General features: G+C 48.7%; 3 non-coding genes across 3 annotated transcripts; all 3 read left to right on the forward strand.

The window, feature by feature from the left end:
- The first annotated feature begins 12,529 nt into the window (after nucleotides 1–12,529).
- Nucleotides 12,530–12,602, forward strand: trnat-ugu (transfer RNA threonine (anticodon UGU)). Its single transcript has one exon. It is a non-coding gene; the product is annotated as a tRNA-Thr (tRNA).
- A 2,288-nt stretch (nucleotides 12,603–14,890) lies between these two features.
- On the forward strand, nucleotides 14,891–14,963 carry trnan-auu (transfer RNA asparagine (anticodon AUU)). The gene has a single exon. It is a non-coding gene; the product is annotated as a tRNA-Asn (tRNA).
- Nucleotides 14,964–15,567: 604 nt separating this feature from the next.
- Nucleotides 15,568–15,640, forward strand: trnat-ugu (transfer RNA threonine (anticodon UGU)). Its single transcript has one exon. It is a non-coding gene; the product is annotated as a tRNA-Thr (tRNA).
- Nucleotides 15,641–23,431: the final 7,791 nt, after the last annotated feature.

A 23,431-nucleotide genomic window follows, 5' to 3' on the forward strand; every position in this document is an offset into this window, starting at 1 on the left:
TCTATTCCCGATATTTCGCAATAACATTTTGTTCTTTACATTTTTAATCGGTTCGTTACATTGATTGCCATGCATACAATGTCTCTTTAAGTTCAGTTGGTTGCAGGTCTCCTTTAAGAGAACCCTGTTGGCTTTACTCGAATCAAATCCTTTGTTAGACACCACGTGTTGGACCCTCAGCGTTGCACCTCGTGGTCTGGCCACGGCCATCTTTTTTTTCCACCACGCTGCACCTCGCTGCAGCAGGGACGCCATGTTGCTTCTGTCCTCGAGGTCGACTGCCTTGATCCTTCTCTCCCGCGATTCTGCCACAAAAGCTGGAAGAGTGCCTGTGAATTCGATCTTCCTCCCCAGGAGTCCTGCCACTGGAGCCGGGAAGGTACTTTAAGGTCGTTCCGGTCGGATCATTGCCACGCAGTCGTGATGCATGGTCTGTGCCTCAGATGCTGCACTGGTCTGTTCTCTGGTGCCTGGCCCAAGCGAAAGTGAGGTTTGCACTGCCTCTGAGCACGGGGGACATCGATTGCTGGAGTGAAGAGGTCTTCCCATTTCCACTGGATCTTCCCCATCCACCTTCTTCCGAGTAGCGTTGGACCATCACCTGCAACAACCCACAGAGGTAATTTGAGCACCACGCCATTATGGATTACACTTTCATCCATACTACCGAGGACTGGGATCAGTTCCTTGGTGTAGGTGCGCAACTTTTCCTGTACTGGAACCAGCTCGGGTCGTTTTTCGTTCCATAGCCTCTCAAAGGCATCCTGGCTCATCACTGACTGGCTCGCTCCCGTATCCACTTCCATGAAGACTGGAACGGCGTTTATCTCAAGTTCCATCTTCACTGGAGGACAATCGGGGTGCAGGTATACACTCCATACACTTCTTATTCGGGCTGAGCTGCCTCTCTGGCCAAATCATCATACTCCCTGCTGGATTCAAAAGTCATCTACCAACTCCTCTGCTGGACGGTGAGTCGTATTTCTTTTACACATACGCTGGAGATGGCCCTTTGTGTTACAGGCTTTGCATACATACTCAGCAAACCGAAACGTGAGCCCTTGGTTTCCTTCACAACGCCAGCATGGTGCTACTCGATTAGCACCCCTCGGCAGACTCTGAGTTCTGGAACCCTGAGGTCTGTACTCTCTGCCCTGGGCAGAGCCATGTTCTACAGTCTTGCCTGTGAAAGACACCATTCTGTGTACAGTACTTGCTGGGTTTGAGTCCACAGGATGAATAATTTGCTTGGTGCTGCAGGTCGAGGTCATGAACGTGTGACTGATGCTGATGGCCTTCTGCAGGTTGACTGTGGTGTCGGCAGATAATAGCTTGTGAAGGAGGCCCTCGTGGCCAATTCCTATAACGAAGATGTCTTGCAATGCTTCATTGAAGTGCGTGCCAAAATCACACGGTGCCGCCAGTCTCCTGAGGTCAGCAGCATATTTTGCAATCTCCTGGCCCTCAGGTCTGCGGTGAGTGTAGAATCTGTGCCTGGCTGTGAGGATGCTCTCTTTTGGTTTTAGTTGGTCGTGAATTAGTTCAGTCAGCTCATCGTATGTCTTATCCTTCGCCTTCGTAGGTGCCAGCAAGTCCCTGACGAGGCGGTAGACTTCAGGCCCACAATTGGTCAGCAGTATAGCTTTGCTTTCTCCGCCGATGTGTCCGTCTCCCCTGCCAGGTTGTTTGCCGCGAAATATAGCTCGAACCTTTCCGTGAAAGCATCCCAATCATCACTCTCTGCAAAGTCTTTTAGTGTGCCAAAAGTAGCCATAATCGTGTGAAAGTCCGTATTCTCGTCGCCAGTTATTATGTCTGTAATGTAATTACGAATGACTCCATGAGGCAATGTGTTGTACTCAAACTGTAGTGACCTTTGTCCTTTATTCCAAACTCCAGAGTGAGGCAGCCACATGGTGGCTCCCCTTTTATACAGCCCCTGCCACCAGTGCAGGAAACCCCGGTCTCTACCAGTTGCACCCTCGAGGGGTGCAAGCATGTATATACAGAGTGTAAACCTTATTGATAGTACATCAGGTAAATAAGTCTCCATCTTATGCAACTATACAGTGACTACACAGAGAGTATATTTATAGTTTGCATATATAACAATTTTAAAGCCCTCATGTACATTTCTTTGAAGTCTACGCTTTTCTAGAGTAAAAGGACTCCGCTTTCTAAGCCTATTGTGGTTATTAAGGGCCTTTTAAACAAGGTATCAATCTAATGGTTTTCCTCTGAACCCTTTCCAGGGCCTCTATATCAGAGGAGACAAAAACTGAACCTTGCCGAAAAAGGGCAGGTTGGAGATAAAGTAGAAGTTTATGAAACTAAAGCAGTCTGGGGTGAATGAGGAGAATGGCGCTGATGCCAGGTTTGAAAGAGTAGGGACAATGCCTGGAGGTAGGCAGGGATTAATGTTTGCAAGCTTGGGATTGAAATGGGAAAGTTGGGTGGTCAGGAACTGGATTGGAAGGGGTTGAAAAAGCCTGGTGGTGGGCTTCATGGAGAAAATGAGTTTGATAAAAGCTGGGGAAATGAAGCATCAGAGCGTGTGGGGGAGCGGTTATCAGCTGAGCTTTGAGGATTGGGGCAGGTGAGAGGTGGGGGCTGAGGAGATATGGAAAAGGCAGTAGCCACAGAGCAGAATTACTAATTTTTAGAAACATCAGTATGAGATTACTAAACATGATGCAAAGCATCAGTTTTTAGTTAGTCATTTAAAAAATGTGTCATTAGTGACCATTGTAAAATGATACTTCTGTCTAATATTTCACTCTATATATGTTTTAGCGTGAGGTGTTTGCAGTCAATAATGTTAGTGAATATTGGGAAGACCGAAGCCATTGTTTTCGGTCCCCGCCACAAACGCCGTTCCCTAGCCACTGACTCCATCCCTTTCCCCAACTTCTGTCTGAGGCTGAACCAAACTGTTCGCAACCTTGGTGTCATATTTGACCCTGTAGCTTTCGACTACATATCTGCAGCATAATTAAGACCACCTATTTCCACCTCTGTAACATCGCCCGTCTCCGCCCTTCCCTCAGCCCATCTGCTGCTGAAGTCTTCATCCATGCCTTTGTTACCTCTAGACTTGACTATTCTAATGCACTCCTGGTTGGCCTCCCACATTTTACCCTATTTAAACTAGAGATGATCCAAAACTCAGCTAAAAGATTAGTGAAGACAAACGTAGGTCCCTTGCAGTCAGAATCAGGTGGATTTATAATGGGGAACAAAGAAATGGCAGACCAATTGAACAAATACTTTGGTTCTGTCTTCACAAAGGAAGACACAAATATCCTTCCAGAAATACTAGGGGACAGAGGGTCTAATGAGAAGGAGGAACTAAAGGAAATCCTTATTAGTCAGGAAATTGTGTTAGGGAAATTGATGGGATTGAAGATCGATAAATCCCCATGGCCTGCATCCCAGAGTACTTAAGGAAGTGGCCCTAGAAATAGTGGATGCATTGGTGATCATTTTCCAGCAGTCTATCGACTCTGAATCAGTTCCAATGGACTGGAGGGTAGCTAATGTAACACCACTTTTTAAGAAAGGAGGGAGAGAGAAAATGGGGAATTATAGACCTGTTAGCCTGACATCAGTGGTGGGGAAAATGTTGGAATCAATTATTAAAGATGAAATAGCAGCGCATTTGGAAAGCAGCGACAGGATCGGTCCAAGTTAGCATGGATTTATGAAAGGGAAATCATACTTGACAAATCTTCTAGAATTTTTTGAGGATGTAACTAGTAGAGTGGACAGGGGAGAACCAGTGGATATGATGTATTTGGACTTTCAAAAGGCTTTTGACAAGGTCCCACACAAGAGATTGGTGTGCAAAATTAAAGCACATGGTATTGAGGGTAATCTATTGACATGGATAGAGAACTGGTTGGCAGACAGGAAGCAGAGAGTCGGGATAAACAGGTCCTTTTCAGAATGGCAGGCAGTGACTAGTGGGGTGCCGCAGGGCTCAGTGCTGGGACCCCAGCTATTTACAATATACATCAATGATTTAGATGAAGGAATTGAGTATAGTATCTCCAAGTTTGCAGATGACACTAAGCTGGGTGGCGGTGTGAGCTGTGAGGAGGATGCTTAGAGGCTGCAGGGTGACTTGGACAGGTTAGGTGAGTGGGCAAATGCATGGCAGATGCAGTATAATGTGGATAAATGTGAGGTTATCCACTTTGTTGGCAAAAACACGAGGGCAGAATATTATCTGAATGGCGGCAGATTAGGAAAAGGGGAGGTGCAACGAGACCTGGGTGTCATGGTACATCTGTCATTGAAAGTTGGCATGCAGGTACAGCAGGTGGTGAAGAAGGCAAATGGCATGTTGGCCTTCATAGCTAGGGGATTTGAGTATAGGAGCAGGGAGGTCTTACTGCAGTTGTACAGGGCGTTGGTGAGGCCTCCCCTGGAATATTGTGTTCAGTTTTGGTCTCCTAATCTGAGGAAGGACATTCTTGCTATTGAGGGAGTGCAGCGAAGGTTCACCAGACTGATTTCCAGGATGTCAGGACCGACATATGAGGAGAAACTGGATCGACTGGGCCTGTATTCACTGGAGTTTAGAAAAATGAGAGGGGATTTCATAGAAACATATAAAATACTGACGGGACTGGACAGGTTAGATGCAGGAAGAATGTTCCCGATGTTGGCGAGGTCCAGTATGAGGGGACACAGTCTAAGGATAAGGGGTAAGCCATTTAGGACCGAGGTGAGGAGAAACTTCTTCACTCAGAGAGTTGTTGACCTGTGGAATTCACTACCGCAGAGAGTTGTTGATGCCAGTTCGTTGGATATATTCAAGAGGGAGTTAGATATTGCCCTTATGGCTAAAGGGATCAAGGGGTATGGAGTGAAAGCAGGAAAGAGGTACTGAGGTGATGATCATCCATGATCTTATTGAATGATGGTGCGGGCTCGAAGGGCCGAATGGCCTACTCCTGCACCTATTTTCTATGTTTCTATGCCCGTGTCCTAACTCGCACCAAGTCCTGCTCATCCATCACCCCTATGCTCGCTGACCTGCATTGGCTTCCGGTTAAGCAACGCCTCGATTTCCAAATTCTCATCCTTATTTTCAAATCCCTCCATGGCCTCGCTTCTCCCTATCTCTGTAATCTCCACCCCCGAGATGTCTGCGCTCCTCTAATTCTGCCCTCCTGAGCATCCCTGATTATAATCGCTAATTGGTGGCCGTGCCTTCTTTTGCCTTGGCCCCAAGCTCTGGAACTTCCCGCCTAAACCTCTCCGCCTCTATGTTCTTCCTTCAAGACGCTCCTTAAAACATACCTCTTTGACTAAGCTTTTGGTCACCTGCGCTAATTTCTCATTGTGCGGCTCGGTGTCAAATTTTTTATTATATAATACTCCTGTGAAGCGGCGCCTTGGGACCTTTCACTATGTTAAAGGGGCTATATAAATACAAGTTGTTGTTGTTGTCGTTGTTGATTGGCGCAAAGGATACAATTTCACCACATTACTGCCTGGAAAATGGCCTATACCTGTTTAATAATATATCAAACATAATATCAAACATAAGTTCAAGAAAATCTTTTTTTATAAATAATAAATAGTGTGTTTCTCTGGTGGCTCTGGATAAATATAACATCTGTTACGTTAATTAAGCCATACAACTCAGGGAGGTCCTGGGATTAATCCCTGGACTGTGTTGAGTTAACTGATCACAGATATGGTCGAGGTAAGGGCACTACAATTAGCCTCAGTGTCACCATTTTTCTACTAACGTCTTTTGTTTTAAATTGTAGGAAACTTATATGCTTTTAACATGTTTAAAGCCATTGTTCCATTTTGGACAATCTTATGCATCACAACTTTTGGAAAATGTGTTAATTTTATTGGCTATAATTACCCAGGTCTTTCAATGACTGCAGTAGGCACCATTTACGATACAGTACCGGTAAATATATGTTTTCCCTTTCGTGTGCTCTTTCACTAGAATAAGTAATTAAGACCCACCGAAATGTGATCTGCATGTGGACTTCACTGCAGTCACAAATTTCCACCATTTATCACCAGAGCAGTTAGGTCAATTTTCACGCATCAAGAAACTCATTTTCTCTTAAAGTGAGAAATCTAACTAATTCCAGCTAACTTAACATGAGATAGTTTAACTACAACCAGTAGGAAAAGTAGAATCTGACAGGTCTGGGTGGGATAGAATGTGTTGTTAATGTGCAAACAGAAATAGGGCAATGGAATGATGCTCTCGACCAGGATCATTAAGATTACAACTGCAAAAGAAAGTGAGCCTTCTCCTTAGGATGGCTAGCAACTGTACCACCACGATGGAAAAGGAGCAGGAAGAAGAATTTATAGAAGTTACAAGAGACAGGACAAGAAGGAATGACTGCTGGAGGGGCCGGGGGACAATAGTTGACACTTTCTTAAGTTTATAATAGTGAATTTTCATAAGTTACAAGCAGAGATAAAATTGGCTAAGGGTATTTCTGAGTACATCAGAATGATAAGCATGATTGAACCAATTAAAACATTCCACACCGGTAAGGATAACACTGGTAAGTATCAGAATAGTAACGACAGAAAAGAAAATCACAAAGAGTGATATAGTTGGCTGACGTATACCACCGAGGGAATTAGTTTAGAGAGTATGATTTGTTGCAGGATATTCTGCAAGACATAGATTTGACTTAGTAATCAGAAGAGCCCAATAATGAGAAGCCAGATACAGCATAGGATTTAGGATTGAATGTGAGGAAAAGGTCAAGATGATCAGGTGAATTACCGTACAATAAAGATACAGGCTTTTACTGGTCAGTCAGTTCGGATGAAGGATCTGCGTCAGAAAACTGATCTACCTTTTCTCTTTTCAGATGCAGACAGGGATGTGAATCTCCATCATTTTTTTTTTATAGGCTATTGTCAATTTTGCAATAACTATAGAACAATAAAATAACTGCTTTTCATTCTGAGCTTCAAAGAAATGTAAATTGGGGAAAAGAACAGAAAAGAAAATTAGAAAGGTTGAACAACATAAGTTGTATTTTGTACAGTTGACAAAAAAAATAGAAAAGTTCTCTAGCAGAAAAGTCAGTATTTTCAAGACCTGGAACATACCCATTCTCAATTGAAAACTATTTTAATTCTATTAATCACTTCTCGAACAATGGGGATAATTTTCTATCCTCACTTCATGAGCAGTAATCTGGCTGAGAGGTTTGTCTGCCCTTGATAGAACCCGTTCGATTTTCATTCCATTGAAATCACTGAACTGAAAATCAAGCAAGTTCGATAATAGGTGGCTGATCCATTCTGTCAGATTACCATGCATGTGGTGAAGACAACAATTTACCCCATTGAGTCCTCAAATTATCCTCATCACTCTTTTCCCATGCAAAAGAATATTGATGGAAATGACAATTAACAATCATTATTCCACACGATATTCCAAATGTTTCCTTAACGATGAGTTACACAAAAGTTAAAACCTATTTTGACTCAATCAACAACAAAACAACAACTTGCATTTCATCATCATAGGCGGTCCCTCGAACGAGGATGACTTGCTTCCACGAGAGTTCACAGATGTTTAAGTGAAGGACCCGATGTTCCAGTCCTGAACTCCAGTTGAGGGGGTGGAAGATGCCTGTGCGTGGATTTTTTGAACATGTGGTGACGGTTGCACATCAGCCACCACACGGGTTTGACAGAACTAGGCCTTTATCCAGTGGCAAGGATTAACCAGGATGACTGGAGACCTGCTCTGCTGCACAGACCTAGTACACACACATATCGCAGTGTGGACTGGCCCGTGCTGTCCCTGGGCCCTCGGCTCTTCTGGGCCCTGTACCCTCATTCGCCACACCTTCGCCCACGCTGTTCCAGGGCCCAGCCCTCCAGCTCTATTTATAGCCCCGACCAGCGGGTGGTGTTCTCGCACAGGTCGGGGTGGCCCATGATGTTCCAGGGCCTGGCGCAGTGCCTATAACATAGTAAAATGTCCCAAGCCGCTTCACAGGAGCGTTATCAGACAAAATTTGACACCGAGCCACTAAGGAGATATTAGGACAGGTGACCAAAACAAATATCCTTGAGTGATAAATTAACAGATTCAAAATTCCCTACTTTATGTATATCCCTTTTGAATACAGGGATTACATGAGTTGCCATGTAACACCCCAGCATTTATGAACGTCCTGAAAATATTAACAAGAGCCTCATATATTTTCTCACTTGCTTCCTTGAGGAATCTCATGTGTATCCCATCTGGTCCTAGTGCCCTGTAAACATTTAATATTTTCAGGTTTCTTCTTGCGCATGCTTCACTGACCTCTGCGTATGTTATAGTCCCCCAAGACAGTTTGACTGGACCTAGAATTTTATGTGTATAATTAATTTAACACATCTGCCATTTCCTGATGCCACCTTCCTGACCCATGATATTTCTATCCAACTTCTCTCTTAAAGAAGCTCTCTAGTATTTCACACACTACATATTTCATAGATAGCATTGACCCTGTAATCATTTCCCTTTCTTTCTAATGCCATGATATCAAATCCCTTCATGGCCTATCCACGCCCTATCTCTGTAATCTCCTTCAGCCTCACAACACTGCGTCCGCGCCCCCACCCCCCACAGCCCCCCGAGATGTCTGCGCTCCTCAAATTCTGCCCTCTTGACCATCCCTGATTATAACTGCTCAACCATTGATGGCCGTGCCTTCTGTTGCCTGGGCCCCAAGCTCTGGAACTCCCTCCCTAAACCTCTCCGCCTCTCTACCTCTCATTCCTCCTTTAAGACGCTCCTTAAAACCTACCCTTTTTTTTAACCAAGCTTTTGGTTATCTGTTGTAACTTCTTCTTATGTGGCTCGATGTCAAATTTATTTGTTTTGTTTTATAATACTCCTGTGAAGTGCCTTGGGCCGTTTTACTATGTTAAAGGTGCTATATAAATACAAGTTGTTGTTGTTGTTGTTGTAATACTCTTTATAACTTGTCCTTAACTGCTACGAGGGCATTGTCCTTGGTTTCCTAGTGGTCCAGCCAGAGATTTCTTACCACGAGATTTCTTACCCAGGATGTCGAGAAAGCGCTCATCAGCCAGAATTAAGTTTCTGATGTCCACAGCCACGATGAACAATGTTGCATAGAGACCCAGGGATTGATGGTTCAAAACTGGTCATGCTTCCTGATCATTCCACCATTGTGCCCCAGTGAAACATATAAACAAAGAAATCTACAGCGCAGAAGGAGGCCACTTTGGCCCATCATGTCCGTGCCGACCGACAAAGAACCACACAACCCTCGGTCAGCAACCCTGAAGGGTACATATAAACCTATGGACAATGAAACGGAAAGGCAAAGAGCACCCAGCCCAACCAGTCCACCCCACACAACTGCAACACCCCTTACACCGAAACATTCTACATTCCACCCAACCGGAGCCATGTGATCTCACTGCGGCCTACTCAAAGTTAGCTCAGCATTTAAATTTGTTGTTAGTTACAAGGTCTTTAATTATAAATATTAAACAGCTGCAACACTGATCCTGGATCAACAGGCTCATTTATCTTCTACTCTCTCTCCCCTTCCAAATCTCTCTCTCCCTTCCCCATTCTACATCTTTTTTCTCACTCTCTCGCTATCTCCTATTCCCCGTCTCTCACTCATTCTCCTCTCTCCCCTTCCCCCTCCCTCACCCCACCCTCTTTCCCTTCCCTGCCTCTGTCTCCCCTTCTCTCTCTCTCCTGCCTCTCTCTCTCTCCTTCCCTCTATCACTCCTTTCCTTCTCTCCCTCCTTTCCCTCTCTCCCTCCCATCCACCCTCCCTCCCTTCCACTCTCTCTCTCCCCAGCTCCTTCCACTGTATTTCCCAGATCAGGTGCCCTCCTGTCTCTCTCTCTCCTTTCCCTTTCCTTTGAGATCCTCCCCTTCTCTCTATTCTTCCCCTCCCTCTCTTTCCCCTCTTTCCTACTCCTTCCCCTCTCTTCCCCCTTCGACATTCTCCCCGCCTCTCTCTCTCCCCTTCCTCTCCCTGTCTCCCCTTTCCCCTCACTCTCACTCCTTCCCCCGTCTCTCCCCTTCCCCCTCTCTCTCACTCTTTCCCCCCTCTCTCCCCTTCTCCTTTCTCTCACTTTCCCCCTCTTTCACTCCTTCCCATCTCTCTCCCCTTCCGCTCTCTACACTTCCCCTCTCTTTCGCACTCTTTCCCCCTCTCTTCACTTAACCTCTCTTTCCCCTTCCCTCGCTCGCTCCCCTGCCCCTCTCTTTCTCCCAGTCTTCACTTCCCTCTCTCTCTCACTCCTTCCCCTTTCTCCACTTTCTCTCCCTCTCTCCCCTTCCCCTTTCTCCACTTTCCCTCTCTCTTTCCCCTTCCACTCTCGACTTACCCACCCTTTCTCACTCCTTCCCTCTCTCCCCTTAAACTCTCTTTCCCCTCCATCTCTCTCTCCCCTTCTCCCCTCTCTCTCTCTCCCCTTCCCCCATCTCTCTCTCGCCTTCCCCCTCTCTCTCACTCCTTCCACTCTCTCTTTTCCCTTCCCCTGTCTTTCCCAAAGCAGGTGGCTCCATAGCTCAGGTGTTAGAGCACTGGTTTTATAAACAAAAGATTGTGAGTTCAAATCTCCCTGGGACCTATTCAAAATTAGGTTAGTATTTAAATACCAGTTTTTCCCTCCTCCCTATTCTTTCCCACTTTTCAGATTCTCCCCCGGCCCCTCTCTCTCACTTTCCCATTCCCCTCATCTCTTACTTTCTTGCTTGCCTCTCTCTCTCCCCTTCTCTGATCAATTTCACTCCTTCCCCTCTCTCTCTCTCTCCCCGTCCCTTCCACACTTTCTCACTCCCACTTCCCATTTCTCTCACACGCCTCTCTCTCCCCTCAATCACTTTTTCCTCTCTCTTTCCATCGCATTACAACCCCTTCTACATCTTTTTACCCCCTCTCTCATCCCTTCCCCTCCCTCTCTTTCCCCTTCCCCTCTCTCTCTCCCCTTTCCCTTCCTCTCTCTCCCCTACCCTCTCTCTCTCCCATTCCACTCTCTCTTTTCCCTTCCCCTCTCTTTCCTGCTCCTTCCTCTGTCTTTCCCAGAGCAGGTGGCTCCATCGCTCAGTTTTGGTCTCCTAATCTGAGGAAGGACATTCTTGCTATTGAGGGAGTGCAGCGAAGGTTCACCAGACTGATTCCCGGGATGGCAGGACTGACATATGAGGAGAGACTGGATCGAGTAGGCTTATATTTACTGGAGTTTAGAAGAATGAGAGGGGATCTCATAGAAACGTATAAAATTCTGACGGGACAGGACAGGTTAGATGCAGGAAGAATGTTCCCAATGTTGGGGAAGTCCAGAACCAGGGGACACAGTCTAAGGATAAGGGGTAAGCCATTTAGGACCGAGATGAGGAGAAACTTCATCACTCAGAGAGTTGTTAACCTGTGGAATTCCCTGCCGCAGAGAGTTGTTGAGGCCAGTTCATTGGATATATTCAAGAGGGAGTTAGATGTTGCCCTTACGGCTAAAGGGATCAAGGGGTATGGAGAGAAAGCAGGAAAGGGGTACTGAGGTGAATGATCAGCCATGATATTGAATGGTGGTGCAGGCTCGAAGGGCCGAATGGCCTACTCCTGCACCTATTTTCTATGTTTTTATGTTTCAGGAGTTAGAGCATTGGTCTTGAAAACCAGGAGTCGTGAGTTTAAATCTCACTGGGGCGTAATCAAAATTAGCTCAGAATTTAAATTCACCGTCAATTAACAAGGGGTTTAATTATAAATATTAAACAGCTCCGAGACTGACCCTGGAACAACAGGCTCCCCTCACACCCTTCCCATTCTCCTCTTCTCGTCTCTCTGACACTCTCTCCCCTTCCAGATCACTCTCTGCCTTCCCCATTGTTATGTATCTAAACCTGTAAATACCATGTCTAACCAGCAGAGGGCACATCCCCTGGAGTCTCAATCCCTTGGGAGCACCTGTATATAAGGAGACCTCACAGGCTGGAGAGGCATTCTGAGATCTGTAATAACGGACTAGTCACACCTTACTTTGAGCTTGCAGTATCTATTCAAGTCATAACACCTCTCTCTCCCTTCCCCCTCTCTCTCCCCTTCCCCCTCTCTCTCCCCTTCCCTCCTCTCTCTCCCTCCCTTCCACTCTCTTCCTCCATGTCTCCCATTCCCCTCTCTCTCACTCCTTCCACTCTCTCTCCCCTTCCCCCTCTCTCTCCTCTTCCCCCCTCCCTTCCACTCTCTTCCTCCATGTCTCCCATTCCCCTCTCTCTCACTCCTTCCACTCTCTCTCCCCTTCCCACTCTCTCTCCCCTTCCCCTCTCTCTCTCACATCTTCCAATCTCTCTCCCCTTCCTTCTCTCTCTCTCCCCTTCCCCTCCCTCACACCTTCCCCCTCTCCCCTTCCCTCTCTCTCTCTCCCCATCCCCCTCTCTCCCTCCTTCCCCTCTCTCTCACTCCTTCCACTCTCTCTTTTCCCTTCCCCTCTCTTTCCTGCTCCTTCCCCTGTCTTTGCCAGCACACTTGGCTCCATAGCTCAGGGGTTAGAGCACAGGTCTTGTAAACCAGGGGTCATGAGTTTAAATCTCACTGGAGCCTATTTAAAATTAGCTCAGTATTTAAATTTGCTGTTAGTTAACAAGGTGTTTAATTATAAATATTAAACAGCTCTGTGACTGACCCGAGATCAACAGGCTCATTTCTCTTACACTCTTTCCCTCCCTTCCACAATCTGCATCTTTTTCTCCCTCTGTCTCTATCTCATTTTCCCCGTCTCTCACTCATTCCCCTCTCTCCCTTCCCACTCCCTCACCCCACCCTCTTTCCTTCCCCCTCACTCTCGATCCTTCTCCCTCGCTCTTCTCTCACTCCTTCCCTTCCTTCCACTCACTCTCCCCATCTGTTTCCTCTCTTTCCCTTCCCTGCCTCTGTCTCCCCTTTTCTCTCTCTCCTGCCTCTCTCTCTCTCTCCTTCCCTCTCTCTCCCCCCTTCCACTCTCTCTCTCCTTCCCTCTCTCACCCCATTCCCTCTCTCACTCCCTTCCCCTCGCTCTCTCCTCAGCTCCTTCCCCTGTCTTTCCCAGAGCAGGTGCCCTCCTGTCTCTCTCTCCTTTCCCTTTCCTTTGAGATTCTCCCCTTCTCCCTCTTCTTCCCCTCCCTCTCTTTCTCCTTCCCCTCTCTCTTCCCTCTTTCCTACTCCTTCCCCTCTCCCCGCCCTTCTACATTCTCCCTGCCTCTCTCTCTCCCCTTCCTCTCCCTGTCTCCCTTTCCCCCTCTCTCTCACTCCTTCGCCCATCTCACCCCTTCCCCCTCTCTCTCACTCCTTCCCCCCTCTCTCTCCTTCCCCTCTCTCTCACTCCTCCCCCCTCTCTCCCCTTCTCCTTTCTCTCCCTTTCCCCCTCTTTCACTCCTTCCCATCTCTCCTTCCGCTCTCTCCCCTTCCCCTCTCTTTTGCACTCCTTCCCCCTCTCTTCCATTAATCTCTCTTTCCCCTTCCCTCGCTCTCTCCCCTGCCCCTCTCTCTTGCTCCCAGTCTCCACTTCCCTCTCTCTCACTCCTTCCCCTCCCCCTCTCTCCCCTTCCCCTCCCTCTCTTTCCCCTTCACCCTCTCTCTCCACTTCCCCTCTCTCTCACTCATTTCCCTCTCTCACACTCTCCCCTCACCATCTCTCCATCCCTCCTCTCCCTCTCTCTCCACCCTCTCTCCCCTTCCCCTTTCTCCACTTTCCCTCTCTCTCTCCCCTTCCACTCTCGACTTACCCACTCTTTCTCACTCCTTCCCTCTCTCTCCCATTAACTTCTCTTTCCCCTCCCTCTCTCTCCCCTGCACCTCCCCCCCGCCCCACTCTCTCCTCTCTCACTCCTTCCACTCTCTCTTTTCCCTTCCCCTCTCTTTCCTGCTCCTTCCCCTGTCTTCCCTAGGGCCGGTGGCTCCATAGCTCAGGGGTTAGAGCACAGGGGTCGTGGGTTCAAATCTCACTGTGGGCCTGCTCAAAATTAGCTCAGTATTTAAATTGGCCTGCTCAAAATTAGCTCAGTATTTAAATTTGCTGTTAGTTAACAAGGTGTTTAATTATAAATATTAAACAGCTCTGTGACTGACCCGAGATCAACAGGCTCATTTCTCTTACACTCTTTGCCTCCCTTCCACATTCTGCATCTTTTTCTCCCTCTCTCTCTATCTCATTTTCCCCGTCTCTCACTCATTCCCCTCTCTCCCCTTCCCCCTCCCTCACCCCACCCACATTCCTTCCGCCTCACTCTCGATCCTTCTCCCTCGCTCTTCTCTCACTCCTTCCCCTCCTTCCACTCACTCTCCCCATCTGTTCCCTCTCTTTCCCTTCCCTGCCTCTGTCTCCCCTTCTCTCTCTCTCCTGCCTCTCTCTCTCTCTCCTTCCATCTCTCTCCCCTTCCACTCTCTCTCTCCTTCCCTCTCTCACCCCTTTCCCTCTCTCCCTCTCTTCCCCTCTCTCTCTCCCCAGCTCCTTCCCCTGTCTTTCCCAGAGCAGGTGCCCTCCTGTCTCTCTCTCCTTTCCCTTTCCTTTGAGATTCTCCCCTTCTCCCTCTTCTTCCCCTCCCTCTCTTTCCCCTTCCCCTCTCTCTCTTCCCTCTTTCCTACTCCTTCCCCTCTCTCCGCCCTTCTACATTCTCCCCGCCTCTCTCTCTCCCCTTCCTCTCCCTGTCTCCCTTCCCCCCTCTCTTTCACTCCTTCCCTCTCTCTCTCCCCTTCCCCTCCCTCTCTTTCCCCTTCTCCTCTCTCTCACTCCTTCCCCTCTCTCCCCTTCCCCTTCCTCTCGCTCCACTTCCCCTCTCTCTCACTCCTTCCACTCTCTCTTTTCCCATTCCTCTCTCTTTCCTGCTCCTTCCCCTGATTTTCCCAGAGTAGGTGGCTCCATAGCTCAGGGGTTAGAGCACTGGTCTATTAAACCAGGGGTCATGGGTTCAAATCTCACTGGGACCTATTTAAAATTAGCTCAGTATTTAAATTCACTGTCAATTAACAAGGGCTTTAATTATAAATATTAAACAGCCCGAAGACCGACCCTGGAACAACAGGCTTCACTCTCTCTCCCTTTTTCCCCGCTCGGTCTCACTCCTTCACCCTCGTTTTCCCCTTCCCCTGTCTCATTCTCTCCTTCCCCTGTCTCATTCTCCCGTTCCCCTCTCTCTCCTCTCTCTACTTTCATTCTCTCACTCCTTCCCCTCTCTCTCCTTCCTCCTCTATCTACCCCCTCTCTCCCCTCCCCCTCTCTCCCCTGCCCCCTCTGCCTTTTCACTCTCCCTCTTCCCTTCCCCTATCCTCCCTCCCCTCTCTCCTCTATCTCACTTTTCCCTTTCTTTTCAGATTCTCCCCATTCTCCCTCTCTCTCCCCTTCCTTTCTCTCTCCCCTGTCTCCTCCCTCTCTCGCCTTCCCATTTCTCTCCCCTTCCCGTCTCTCACTCCTTCCCCTCTCTCCCCTTCCTCTCCCTCTCTTTCCCCTTCCACCTCTCTCTCACTCCTTCCACTCTCTCTTTTCCCTTCCCCTCTCTTTCCTGTTCCTTCTCCTGTCTTTTTTAAAATAGGTGGCTCCACAGCTCAGGGGTTAGAGCACTGGTTTTGTAAACCAGGGGTCGTGGGTTCAAATCTCACTGGGACCGACTGAAAATTAACTCAGTATTTAAATTCATCTTTCTTTGCCTCTGTTCCTTCCTCCTGTGTCTCTCTCTCTCTCTTTTCCCTTTCCTTTCAGATTGTCTCTCTCTCTCCCTTTCTCACTCCTTTCCCCCTTCTCTCTCTCCTTTCCCCCTCCCAGTCTCCCCTTTCCCCTCTCTCTCATTTCTTCCCCTTTCTCTCGCTCTTTCCCCTTCCCCTCCCTATCTGACTCCTTCCCTTCTCTCCCCCCTTCTACTCTCTCTCTCCCCGTCCCTTCCCTCTCTTTCCTCTCCCCATCCCTCTCTCTCATTCCTTCCCCCTCTCTCCCACTCCTCTGTCACACTCTCTCTCTCCGTTCCCTCCCTCTCTTTCCCGACCCCACTCTCTTTCTCCCCTTCCCCCACTCTCTCACTCCTTCCCCATTCTCTACCCCCCCCCTCCACACTCTCTCTCCCCGTCCCCTAACCCCCTCTTTTCCCTCCCGTCTCTCTCTCTCTCCTTCCCATCTTTCACCCTTCCCCTCCTCTCTCTTTCCCCTTCCCCCTCTCTCTCACCCCTTCCCCTCCTCTCTCTTTCCCCTTCCCCCTCTTTCTCACTCTTTCCACTCTCTCTTTTCCCTTCCTCTCCCTTTCCTGCTCCTTCCCCTGATTAACCTGTGTCTTTCTGAATGAAGATTTATCCTGTCCTTCAGGATTCTGTCAATGTTCAGGGATGAATCACCGAGAATGATTATTCGGGCCCCACCTCCTTGTTAACAATAGTAAGATGCAAACAGGAGCTGGTGTTACAGGTAGCTCCATAGCTCAGGGGTTAGAGCACTGGTCTTGTAAACCAGGGGTCGTCAGTTCAGATCTCACTGGGACCGACTCAAAATGAGTTTAATTTTTAAGTTTGATGTCAGTTAACAAGGTCTTCAATTATAAATATTAAACAGCTCGAAGGCTGATCCTGGATCAACAGGCTCATTTCTCTTCCACTCTCTCTCCCCTTCCAAATCTCTCTCTCCCTTCCCCATTCTACATAAATTTCTCACTCTCTCGCAATCTCCTTTTCTCCGTCTCTCACTCATTCCCCTCTCTTCCTTTCCCCCTCCCTCCCCCACCCTCTTTCCCTTCCCTGCCTCTGTCTCCCCTTCTTTCTCTCTCCTGCCTCTCTCTCTCTCCTTCCCTCTATCACTCCTTTCCCTCTCTCCCTCCCTTCCACTCTCCCTCCCTTCCACTCTCTCTCTCCCCAGCTCCTTCCCCTGTCTTTCCCAGAGCAGGTGCCCTCCTGTCTCTATCTCTCCTTTCCCTTTCCTTTGAGATCCTCCCCTTCTCTCTCTTCTTCCCCTCCCTCTCTTTCCCCTTCCCCTCTCTCTTCTATCTTTCCAACTCCTTCCCCTCTCTTCCCCCTTCTTCATTCTCCCCGCCTCTCTCTCTCCCCTTCCTCTCCCTGTCTCCCCTTCCCCCTCACTCTCACTCCTTTCCCCCTCTCTCCCCTTCCCCTCTCTTTCGCACTCCTTCCCCCTCTCTTCCCTAAACCTCTCTTTCCCCTTCCCTCGCTCTCTCCCCTGCCCCTCTCTTTCTCCCAGTCTCCACTTCCCTCTCTCTCTCACTCCCTTCACTTTCCCTCTCTCTCTCTCTCCCCTTCCACTCTCGACTTACCCACTCTTTCTCACTCCTTCCCTCTCTCCCCTTAACTTTTCTTTCCCCTCCCTCTCTCTCTCCCCTTCCCCCTCTCTCTCACTTCTTTCACTCTTTCTTTTACCTTCCCCTGTCCTTTAAAAAACAGGTGGCTCCATAGCTCAGGTGTTAGAGCACTGGTCTTGTTTGTATACCTGGAGTTGTAAGTTCAAATCTTACTGGGGTCTACTCAAAATTAGTTTAGTATTTAAATACCAGTCTCTCCCTCCTCCCTATTCTTTTCAGATTCTCCCCCAACCCCTCTCTCTCACTTTCCCTTTTCCCTCACCTCTCACTCGTTTGTTTGCCTCTCTCTCTCCCCCTTCTCCGATCTATTTCACTCCTTCCCCTCTCTCTCTCTCCCCACCCCTTCCACACTTTCTCTCACTCCCACTTCCCATTTCTCTCATACGCCTGCTTCGCTCTCACTCCTTCTCCCTCTCTCCCCTTCACCACTCTTTCTCCTCTCTGCTGCTCTCTCTTTCCATCGCATTACGACCCGTTCGACATCTTTTTACCCCACTCTCTCCCATTCCCCTCCGTCTCTTTCCCCTTCCCCTCTCTCTCTCCCCTTCCCCTTCCTCTCTCTCCCCTTCCCTCTCTCTCTCCCATTCTACTCTCTCTTTTCCCTTCCCCTCTCTTTACTGCTCCTTCCCCTGTCTTTGCCAGTACACTTGGCTCCATAGCTCAGGGGTTAGAGCACTGGTCTAGTAAATCTCACTGGGGCCTATTTAAAATTAGCTCAGTAGTTAATTCACCGTCAATTAACAAGGGGTTTAATTATAAATATTAAACAGCTCCGAGACCAACCCTGGAACAACAGGCTCCCCTCACACCCTTCTCCCTCTCCTCTTCTCATCTCTCACACTCTCTCTCTCCCTTCCCCATCATGACCCATTCTACATCTTTTTACCCCTCTCTCCCTTTCCCACTATCTCGCTTTCCCCATCTCTCACTCATTCCCCTCTCTCTCCCCTTCCCCTCCCTCTCTTTCACCTTCCCCCTCTCTCTCACATCTTCCCCTCTCTCTCACCTGTTCCTTCTCTCTCCTCTACCCATTTCCTCGCCTCACTCTCCCCTTCCCTTCTCTCTCTCCTTTCCCTCTCTCTCTCTCTCTCCCTCTCTCCCCTTTCCCCTCCCTCTCCTCTTCCCCTCTCTCTCTCTCTCCTTCGCCTCTCCCTCCCCTTCCCCACTCTCTCCCCTTCCCCCTCACTGTCCCCTTCTCCCCCCTCTCTCCCCTTCCCCCTCACTCTCCCCTTCCCCTCTCTCTCTCCCCTTCCCCTCCCTCTATCCCCATCTCCTCTCTCTCCTTTCCCATCTCTCTTCTTCCCCTGTCTCTCCCCTTCCCCCCTCTCTTCTCCCCTTCCTCCCTCTCTCCCCTTCCCCTCTCTCTCTCCCCTTCCCCCCCTCTCTCCCCTTACCCCCTCTCTCTCTCCTTCCCCACTCTCTCCCTTCCCCCTCACTCTCCCCTTCCACTCTCTCTCTCCCCTTCACCCCTCTCTCTCCCCTTTCCCTCTATCACTCCCCATTCCCTCTCTCTCCTTCCCCTCTCTCTCCTTCCCTTCTCTCACCCCTTCCCCCCCTCTCCCCTTCCCCCCTCTCTCCTCTTCCCCACTTTCTCCCCTTCCCCCTCTCTCTCTCCCCTTCCCCCTCTCTCTCCCCCCTTCCCCCTCTATCTCTCCGCTTCCCTCTCTATCTCTATCTCTCCCCTTCCCCTCTCACTCACTCCTTCCCCTCTCCCTTTTCATTTTCTTCCCTCCTCTCTCTCTCCTCCCTCTCCTTCTCCCTCCCCTCCCCTGTCTCCAATCCTCTCCCTCCTCCCTTTCTCTCTTTCCCTCGCTCTCACTCTCCCCTTTCCCATTAGACTCTCCCCCTCTGTCCTGTTCGCCCCTCTCTCCCATACCACCTCTCTCCCATACCCACTCTCTCCCCACTCTCTCCCCCCTCTCTCCTCTTCCCCCACTCTCTCTCCCCTTCCCCCCTCTCTCCCCCTTGCCCCCCTCTCCCCTTCCCACTCTGAAACACTTGTTTCCCCGTCTTTTGCTCCTACCCCTCTCTCGCTTCCCCCTCCCTCGCCTCACCCTCTCTCCTTCCCACTCTCTCCCCGTCTCCTCCCTCTCTTTCCCCTCTCTGTAGCGGGTGGTTTGGGGGTCAGGTTGACCTCTGAGCTTCTGAGTGGCTCGAATCGCTCCCACTCCCTCGATTCTAGACCCTGGGTTTATTGAGGGATGTGACAAAGTACAACAACAACTGGTTTTGGTGCAAGAAACTGTGATTTAATTCCAGAAAGAAAGTTACAACATTCAGTGAATGTCAAAATCTCATAATCTCAAAATGGGGAAGACTTTAATACGTACACAAGAAGAGATCCAGCAGAAGAACACCTCCCACCTCCCTGTCCCACTCTCTAGCTAAGTTCGACTCTGGGGTAACAGGGATAATGCTCCCCAATCCTTCCTTTGACAGTTGACGGTGGTTTGTGATTTCGGGGTACGCTGGGCCTGGCAGGTTCTGCTTGCCGTACCCTGAACGTAGTCGAGGCCTTCTTACCGAGTTTTCTTCAGTTGGGTTGTGTCCGCTGATGCGGTCGGGTGCGTTTTGGATCTATGGGGTAAGTGCCCACTTTTCTCTTGCAGAGCTAGAGTTTTGGGTTACTTTAGGTCAAGTTTTGCCCGTCGGTAGGTCAGGAACAGATTGTAGAGTGGAAAACCTTCAAATCTCCGGTTTTCTCCCGACTTGGTTCTGGTCGAAATCTGTCGGTCACGGTGCCTCAATATTACCAAGTTGGTTCTTGGTAATGGTTCATTGATGATTTCGTCAGGCTCTTGATGCCATGACATGTCCGATGATGTCGGGGATCACTGAAGGCCAACTTCTTCTGTCTTCGCTATGGTGGTCTGTGGTAAAAACATAGAAACATAGAAAATAGGTGCAGGAGTAGGCCATTCGGCCCTTCGAGCCTGCACCGCCATTCAATAAGATCATGGCTGATCATTCCCTCAGTACCCCTTTCCTGCTTTCACTCCATACCACTTCATCCCTTGATCCAGTCTCTCCTCATATGTCAGTCCTGCCATCCCTGGAATCAGTCTGGTGAACCTTCGCTGCACTCCCTCAATAGCAAGAACGTCCTTCCTCAGATTACAAGTCCAAAACTGAACACAATATTCCAGGTGAGACCTCACCAAGGCCCTGTACAACTGCAGTAACACCTCCCTGCTCCTATACTCAAATCCCCGAGCTATGAAGGCCAACATACCATTTGCCTTCACAATTTGTTCGAGTTAGTTTCTGGTGTCGAGTTGTCTGCCTGGGTCCCAGCTTTCTATGCAGGCTGGAAAGGTGATTGGCATTATGCATGTGTTGCATGGGTTTTTGTGCTTGGATTGAAACTGTACTTTCCTTCGATCGATTGTTGAAATGTAAATGTCTTGTCGGGGGCAGGTTTCGAGGGTAAACAGTTCTCCAGACAATTTGATGAGCTCCAATATCCCCAGCGAGCTTGATTAGATCCAATATCCAAACTGGCCTTTCAGAGTTTGAACCCACCCCGGGTCTTGCAACCCCTTTTCTCACAGACCCAACATTCACCTTTAAAATCTCAAACTTGGTTAAAACTCGTAGATTTCTTCCATCTGCATTCTAGGATCCCAAACTTTCTGTTTGATATTCCCAAATCGAATTTCCTTTTCAGTGAGTCCAAACACTGCGAGGTTTCCAGCAATTCTGTAATCTTCCATCTCCCCACCTCTCCCTCTCCCCTTCCCCTCTCTCTTCCTCCCTGTCTCCAGGGGTCGTGGGTTCAAATCTCACTGGGGCCTACTCAAAATTAGCTCAGTATTTAAATTCACCGTCAATTAACCAGAGCATTGATTATAAATATTAAACAGCTCTGAGACCGACACTGGAACAACAGGCTCCCCTCACACCCATCCCCCTCTCCTCTTCTCATCTGTCTTACACTCTCCCTTTCCAAATCTCTCTCTCCCTTCCCCATCATGACCCGTTCTACATCTTTTTACCCCTCTCTCCCTTTCCCGCTGTCTCGCTTTCCCCGTCTCTCACTCATTCCCCTCTTCATCCTTCCTCCTCTCTCACCTCACTCCTTCCCCCTCTCTCTCCCCTTCCCCTCTTTCTACCCTTCTCCCTATCTCTCCCCATCCAATTTATTTCCCACTCCTTCACCCTCTCTCTATCCCCTTCCCGCTCTCTCTCTCCCCTTCCCTCTCTCCCCTCCTTCCACTCTCTCTTCCCATCCACTCCATCTCTCTCTCCTGCCCGCCTCTCTTTCTCTCCTTCCCCCGTCTCTCTCTCCTACACCTCTCTCTCCCCTTCCATCTCTCACAATCCTTCCTCTCTCTCTCTCCTTCCCTTTCTCACTCCTTTCCCTCTCTCTCTCCCTTCCCCTCCCTGTCTCCCCTTCCCCCTCTCTCTCATTCCTTCCCCTCCCTGTCTCTCCTTCCCCCTCTCTCTCACTCCTTCCCTTCTCTCCCCTTCCCCTTCCCGTCTCTCCGCTTCCCCTCTTTCTCTCCCCTTCTGCTCTCTCCCCTTCCCCACTCTTTCTCACTCCTTCCCCCTCTCTTCCCTTAACCTCTCTTTCCCCTTTCCTCTCAATCTCCCCTTCTCCTCTCTCTTCCTCCCTGTCTCCCCTTCCCCTCTCTTTCCTGCTCCTTCCCCTGTCATTTCCAGAGCTGGTACACCAGGGGTTGTGTGTTCAAATCTCACTGGGGTCTACTCAAAATTAGTTCTGTACTTAAATATGTTCTTCATTTCTGGAACTCTCTTTTCCCTTTCCCACTTTCACACTCTCTCTGTCTGTATCCCCACCTCCGTCTCTTCCTTGCTGTCTCCCTTCCCCTCTCTCTCACTCCTTCCCCTATCTTTCCTGCTCCTTCCCCTTTCATTTCAAAAGAAAGTGGCTCCATAGCTCAGGTGTTAGAGCACTGGTCTAGTAAACCAGGGGTTGTGAGCTCAAATCTCACTCGGGCCTACTCGAAATTAATTCAGTATTTAAATTAACAAGGGCTTTAATTATAAATTAAATGTCTCTCATTTCTGGAAATCTCTTTTCCCTTTCCTTTCTGATTCTCCCCTTCTCTCTTGCCTTCCCTCTCCCCCGCCCCCGCACCCCCGCTCCTTGCACTCTCTCTCTCCCTATTACAAAAGTTTACTGCACAAGATAAAAGTTCACGGGGTTGGGGGTAATATATTAGCATGGATTGAGGATTGGCTAACGAACAGAAAACAGAGAGTCGGGATAAATGGTTCATTCTCTGGATGCTGCAGGGATCAGTGCTGGGACCCCAACTATTTACAATCTATATTAAAGACTTGGAAGAAGAGACTGAGTGTAACGTAGACAAGTTTGCTGACGATACAAAGTTGGGAGGAAAAGCAATGTGTGAGGAGGACACAAAAAATCTGCAAAAGGACATAGACAGGCTAAGTGAGTGGGCAAACATTTGGCAGGTGGAGCATAATGTTGGAAAGTGTGAGGTCATGCACTTTGGCAGAAAAAAATCAAAGAGCAAGTTATTATTTAAATGCAGAAAGATTGCAAAGTGCCGCAGTACAGTGGGACTTGGGGGTACTTGTGCATGAAACACAAAAGGTTAGTATGCAGGTACAGCAAGTGATCAGGAAGGCCAATGGAATCTTCCCCTTTATTGCAAAGGGGATGGAGTATAAAAGCAGGGAAGTCTTGCTGCAGTTACACAGGGTATTGGTGAGGCCACACCTGGAGTACTGCGTGCAGTTTTGGTGTCCATATTTACGAAAGGATACACTTGCTTTGGAGGCAGTTCAGAGAAGGTTCACTCGGTTGATTCCGGAGATGAGGGGGTTGACTTATGAGGAAAGGTTGAGGAGGTTGGGCCTCTACTCATTGGAGTTCAGAAGAATGAGAGGTGATCTTATCGAAACGTAGAAGATTATGAGGGGGCTCGACAAGGTGGATGCAGAGAGGATCTTTCCACTGATGGGGGAGACTAGAACTAGGGGGCATGGGCTTAGAATAAGAAAACTGAGATGAGGAGGAATTTCTTCTCTCAGAGGGTTGTAAATCTGTGTAATTCGCTGCCTCAGAGAGCTTTGGAAGCTGGGACATTGAATATATTTAAGACAGAAATAGACAGT

This window comes from Pristiophorus japonicus, unplaced genomic scaffold (genome assembly GCF_044704955.1).
Source record: "Pristiophorus japonicus isolate sPriJap1 unplaced genomic scaffold, sPriJap1.hap1 HAP1_SCAFFOLD_586, whole genome shotgun sequence".
NCBI lineage: Eukaryota > Metazoa > Chordata > Chondrichthyes > Pristiophoridae > Pristiophorus > Pristiophorus japonicus.